The following is a 7,049-nucleotide window of genomic DNA, read 5'->3' as shown; positions in this document are numbered from 1 at the left end:
ATTAATTTAGAAACGTCTTTTTTTCAACTTTCCTCCAAACGTTTCTTAAACTGATGCTTAAATATTTAGGAAGCTTAAGAGGGGGGCTCTCGTGGCCTAGAAGTTAAGGCGTTGGCCTCTCATTCAAAGGTCCCGGGTTCGAATCCGGGTAGCGACCGAAACATTTTCGTCTCTAAATTTGTTTCCTTTCACCTCGTTTCCTGCTCTCTAGCAATGTTCTGTCGTCTGCTTTCGTCTCCTCTTTCTGCCCACACCTCCTCACCTCCTTTGCCCCTTCCTCTGGGCTCCTGATTCTTTCTGCAGCCTTTCTACTGCTTCTCCTTCGCTTCTTCTTACTGCTGTCTTTCAGCCACACCCCTGATCTTCTGGTAGGAAAGACCTAGCCTTCTCGGACAAGGGCGAAAAATCTCGGAGGGCCCGTGTGCAAGTTGCGCACGTTAAAGGTCCCTTGGTGGTCTAAAATCGATAAGAGTAGGCTGCGGCCGCCACTCGGGCAAAATTCAAAATTTCCTGCCAACTGAAAATATTAGGTGTGTCCCGCTCGCTCATGTGACCTTATGCAGTTGCGAGCACCGTAAAACACTTTACAAAAACAAAAAACAAAGAAGCTTAAGAGGAACAATAAGGGATGAGGCAATCACCCCTAGCCTGAATAATATGCCAAAATTGGAGGACGTGTAGTCGACTGTCTTATGTGCCTGACGGTATAGGGAGAGAGTAAGTATTTAGGTTAAACTGTTATATCAAGAGAAATGAAAAGGTTTTGTTTCATGAGGCAGCGTCAGTTTATATGAAAAAAACAACTGGCATTATGCCCTATTTCCTGGGCCACCACGCATAACTTCAGTTAGAGTAAGATAAACGCGTGGACTTGTTTAATAAACTGTTAAAAATGTTTTAAAAGTACAACAAATATATACAGAATTCCACTTTTTTTTCTTCTTACCTCGACAACCTTGTAGCACACAGTCAAGGGTAAAACAGCCTTCGAAGACCAACACGAACAAATGAATTGAGCCTACAAAGAACGGCTTATCTATTTATACCTGTGTCTGACCGTAGTTTTTATAAATAAACTTGACGCTGTTATCAGAGAAGAAGCAATCTCAAAGAACAGCTTAAAAACCAATTGATGTAATTTCCTTTAATAAATGCATTATATAACAACTAATGGTTCAAAGATCACTGCCATCTCAGAATACGAATATATGTACCATGAAGAAGTACTACAGGATTCAAAATAGTGGCGTCAGGAGCCTAGTGGTTTAGGCTACCGTACTCGTAATGTCAGATTGCAGGTTCAGGGGTTCGAGCGTCAGCTCTGTCCGACGTTGTGTCCTTGGGAAAAGACACTTTACACGAATATCCCACTTGGCTCGTTCCTTTCGGAGATGGACGTTAAGCTCGGAGGTACCGCCTATGAAATAACCTAATAGTTTTGACAAGGGCGTTAAACCCAGATTCATTTTCATTTTCACCTCAAATTACACTGAGGGGGGCTCTCGTGGTCCAAAGGTGCAGTGTTCGCCTCTCGTTTAATAGATCCCAGGTTCCAATTCTGACAACGACGGAAAATTCTCTTCTCTTAAAGAAAAGTCCCCTTTCACCTCCTTTCTTATTCTCTAATCAAGTTCTGTAGTCTGGCTTTCGTCTCCCACTTTCTCCCCCCCCCCAAACACAGACATAACACCTCTCATATCATTTCTCTACTAAAACTGTTTTTATGCCACCCCCCCCTTCCCTTCTTTCTCCTTGACTCCTCCTTATACCTGTCTTTTAATCACAACCCTAATCTTAGGGGAGGTAAGTTCGAACACCTAGCCTTCTCTGATAAGGGGGGAAAAATTTCAGAGGTCCCATGTGAAGTTGCGCACGTTAAAGATCCCTTGGTGTTTCTCAAATTGAAAAGAGTAAGCTTCGGCGCCACCAGGGCAAAAAATAAAATTCAAAATTAATTCCTACCTGACTGAAAATGCGTAATGTGTGTCCCTCGAACGGTTGTGGACATATGGATTTGCGAACGCCGTGAAACACTAACTTTAAAAACTAATAATAATAATAATCATCATCATAATAATCATAATAATATTAATAATAATAATAATAATAATAATAATAATAATAATGATAATAATAATAATTGAAAATATAAAGTGTGGCTCGGTCTGAAAACTTCGCTTCTGCTGATATTCCTGTTAGGGTTGTTATCGTTACTTATAATGATAGTCTACATTGGAAACTCATTGTAAACTATTTTAGTAATTTTGACCCTTATTTATTAGCGTTTTCTCTCATGATATTAGGCCTAAATGTCGTTCATTTATCGACCATATCAGTTAAATATGAACCCCCCCCCTCCCCCCTCCCTTCGTCCTAGTCCCCCAAAAAAAGAAAAGAAAACCCAATAAGCGCATCATATTTATAGCTGTTTTCATTTTAAAAAATCAAAGAATAATTTGTGCGTTTATTTTCTTTGTCCTGATTTTTTTCCGTTTGAAATCATCACACCGCTCTATGAAATTCCAGAAAATGATAAGCAATGACACGATTCTAGGATTTCATAACTGTTTCATTTAATTTTTTCGGTATGTCTGCAGGTTTTGTTTGTGGGTTTGTTTGTTTTTTATTCTACTCTACAATATTGAACCATCTTTGTATTTCCACAAGTTTCAAAGTCTAAATACTGTGAATTAATTCAGAGCAAATTAAGTCACATACAACAACCTAGATAAAAAACTCTGGACAATTTTGCCGATCATTAAAATTTGTTCAAAAATGACAATAATTCATGAGACATAAATAAACTTGGGCAGAGTTAACCAGAAATTAAGAAATATTTTAGTAGAAAAATGTGAGGCATCTTGGTGAAATCACGCGCTCGTCAAACTAATGAAATCGAAGAAACTGGCATTTTTCCTCCAGTTTGGCATTTTAAAAATAATTTTTGAGTTTTTTTAAAATCTCAACACCGTTAAGGTCTATTTAAAAACACATTTCTAGGAGGATTTTTCTGAAAAATGTTGATTAAAGGTATACAAGAAATTTAATGTCATTTCAAGTTTCCAAGGACACGCAAGTCACCAAACTTTGGCAAACATTTTCTCTCTAAATTTTGTCTCTAACACGAGACGACCCCCCCCCCCCCCCCCCCCCGTCTCCTTCAATCGCAAATATCTTGACTTCTATTCTAGATAGATGAGTGTGTTTTTTTTTTTTTTTTTTTTTTTTAAGTTTGCCAAATGCAAGACAAATGAACAAGCTTTACGACAATATGTGAGGCAGCGTGGTGGAATCAGGCTCTCGTCAAAATAATCAAAGTGAAGAAACTTGCATTTTTCCGCAGGTTTGTGAATTTTTATCAAATTTTTGTTTTTGGGCTCAGCACCTTTCATTAAAGAACTCATTTCTGAGTGGATTTTTCTGAAAAAAAGTTGATTAAAAGTACACAAAAAATATAAATTTCAAATTTCCAAGGACACTCCACATTTGGAAGTCACCAAACTTTGGCAAACATTTTTCTCTACTTTATGTCTCTTACACGAGACGACACGGGGGGGGGGGGGGGTTAGTTTGCCAAATGCAAGGCAAATGAAGAAGCTTTACGACAATATTAATAACTCTATAATATGAAGACCAAAAATTGACGAGCGCCTGATTCCATCGTGTCTTGACACAACCACTAGTTCCCATTCCCATCTCGCTCAAGGTCACCGTTCACGGATACCGACGACGTCAAAGTCGTTCTTCTCAAGGCGTCCACATCGCAAGGAACCGCAAAAGTGATACCAGAATTTATTTTTTTTTAAATTAAAAAAGAAGCAACCAAGAGATACTGAACAGAGGACAAAGAACTGCTATCGTGTTTCTTCAGTTAGGCATTTATTCTCCTCCAGCCAAGGACGAACATCATTTGTGAGGCAGCGTGGTGAAATCAGGCGCTCGTCAAATTAATGAAATCGAAGATAGCTGCATTTTCCCGATGGTTCCGCAATTCTTATCAAGTTTTTGTTTTTTAGCTTAACACTTTCATGTCCATACCAAAACACATTCACATTTCTATGTAATTTGACTGAAAAATGATAATTAAAGGCACAAAATATGAAATATTTCAGTTTTGAGGGACTCACAAGCTATTGAAGTTGCCGACATTCAGCGGTTATTTTCTCGCTAATTTTATCACTGAAACCAGGCGACCCTACTTCCATCACTCTCAAATTTTCGACTTTTATTCAACATGGATGGATACTTTTTTCACCAAAAACGAACGCAAATGAACAAGTTTTAAAATTGTACCAAAAACTCCACATTCCCCAAATGTGACGAGTGCCTGATTTCACCACGCTGCCTCACATTTCTCCGCTGCTCTTTATCTCCTCCCGGGCAAGAAGAAGTGACGACGTGAGGTGACATTTCACTCACGGAGATAACCCCTGGCCTCGTTTTCTAGCCTCTTTCTTGTCGCTCAAGAGGATGTCTGTGTTGAAATGCCTAGTAAGTACACTTATTCTAATTTTTGTGTCCACAGGATGAATCAATGCTTTTATTTGTAGCCAAGACAAGAGCCTAGCATTGTTTCTTCTGAGCTGGCACACATTATGACCTGAAAACTGACATTTATCCCCCCTGTGACCCAGTTGGTCACTGACCCGGCCTATATATTAGTCCAGTTTTTGAAATATTTTACGTTTGACCTCTCTTTCTCCAGGCGGATTTCATTATTTCAACCGGATTGTGCACACCGTATGATTCTCGAGGAATTAATTAGCATAATTTATAATTGGTTCATATTTACGAAGACAAGAATTGGAATAGATCATCTTAACATCTTCAATTTTAAACAATTTACTAGAATTTTCGATTTCTTAATTATATCATTATATTTTCCGCTTGCCTCATATGGTTACTGCAGCACCCCATCAACTTTTGCAAAAAGAAATTAGTATACATTCTGGAATGTGGGGATATTTTCGGACAACGTTGAGGATGCTCAACTCAAAGGTGAAGCCAGTCTTGTCGTATGGATGAGACACATGGAACGCCTCACTGATTTGCATAAAGAGGATCCAGATTTTCTTGAGCAAGTGCCTAGGAGTCTACAGGGGATCAGATGGACAGACGTTGTCACGAAAGAGAAAGTGTTAAGCAGAGCAAGACAGATCCCAGTCAGAGATGATGAGGTGGGAAGAAAGCGGTGGCGATGGATTGGACATACTCTCAGGAAGCCAGACAGCTGCATAAACCCTCAGGGTGAAAGATAAACGGGAGGACCACGTGAAACCTGGAGATGAGTCACATAAATTGATGTACAGAAAAGTGGGAAGACATGGAATAACATCAAGAGGCATTTTCTGGATAGGGAAAGGTGAAAAGTGTTTGTTCGTGGCCTATAACCTGGTGCAGGGTGAGAAAGGCAATTATGATGAGCGTGGGGATATACAGCCGTTATAAGATTATATCGCATGTGGTTGGTGGGTGCTCTGGTGTGGTTTGCTCCTTCTTTCCTATCGTCCGTATATCTCTGCTTCTTTTTTGTGTTTGATACTCTCTTGTGACACCTCTAATCTTCGGAACTTCATCCCCAAAGGAGGATATTAACATGTTCTTATTAATATGCACAGTAGAATTGTAAATGGTCTGATTTATTATTGCCATGCTCATACTGTGCCAGAACAACCTAGGCGGAACTACCGCTTTTTTCTTTCCTCATCCTTACTATCGTCATTTTACCTCTACTTCTTTTGTATGTTTGTCACTCTCTTGTGAACTGCTATTTCCTGGGTTCCTTGATAGACAAAGATGACTTTGTGCTATGGAGGCTAGATAGATGAGCAGAGTAACCCTGATTCCCCGTTTGGACTTCTCTGTTGACATCCACCCCTTGGCGCTCGTATGACCTTATGCAGTTGCGAGCTCCGCAGAGCCCTATTGAAACAGAAAAAGCAGCAAATGACATCACTGAGCTGAAGGAGCTTCTATTTGCAGACAATCAGAGTATATTTAATACAGATGAAAAGGAATTACAAATACACGCCACAAAGCTTAGTGAGGAATGAAAACACTTAAACATGAAGATCTCCATTTCAAAAACAATAGTTATGAAGGTCAGCAGAAACCATGGGAAACTCAGCTACAAAAAGTGGAGGAATTTGAATATTTGGGAAGCATCTTCACACAAGATGGGCATGGAAAAAAAATAGAAACAAGAACTATGAAGTCCAATGCAGTGACCTACCAGCTAGCACCCCTGCTCAGTCACACGAACATCCCGATCGAAGTGAAATCCCAGCTCATCAACAGAATTTTCGTACCAGCCTTAACTTACCTGTGTCAAACGTGGTCTCTAAAAAGGCACAAGAAAGAAAAATCAATGCAAGCGAAATGAGGTGTCTCTGCAAAACCATCGACGTCACCAGAAGAGAGCGCATAAGGAACAAGACTATACTACGCCTACAAACAGGAATACCACCGGTAACAAAATTCATAGAGCGCCAAAGAGTCAAATGGTTCGGACATCTAATCAAAATTACAAAAACAAATTGAGTTGTTGGTTGGCGGGTGCTCTGGTGTGGTTTGCTTCTTCTTTCCTACCAAACATCTATCGTCTATATCTCCCCTCCCTCTTTTTTTGTGTTTGTTACTTCCTTGTAACACCTCTTTTCTTCTGGCACCCATATAACCTTACGCAGTTGCGACCGCCGTAAAACCTCTACTAAAATAAATAAAAATAAACTGTATTTGGCGACGACGATGTTCCCAAGTAACTGAAGAGAATCAGAGATTATTGGATTATGTAGACGCTTCGGCCTTGGATACGAATACGATTGTAAACACGGCATCCGAAAATTGGCAGGATGATTAAAAAGGAAGGAGGTGAAAAAATATTTTTTTAAAGAGCTATTCTACACTGTGGTCAAAGCATAAAATAGTATTTCAAAATTCGAGACCGTATAGTCTGATGTAGATCTAATTCTGGACCACCATGGCAGGCATAACTTCCCTTTATTTGAAACGAATAAATCAGTGAAAAACTTGTAAAGAAAGGTCGTTCG

Source organism: Aplysia californica, unplaced genomic scaffold, assembly GCF_000002075.1.
Source record: "Aplysia californica isolate F4 #8 unplaced genomic scaffold, AplCal3.0 scaffold00255, whole genome shotgun sequence".
In the NCBI taxonomy this organism is placed as follows: Eukaryota; Metazoa; Mollusca; class Gastropoda; order Aplysiida; family Aplysiidae; genus Aplysia; species Aplysia californica.
The sequence above is the reverse complement of the archived record's forward strand: the minus strand, read 5'-3'. Positions refer to the sequence as shown.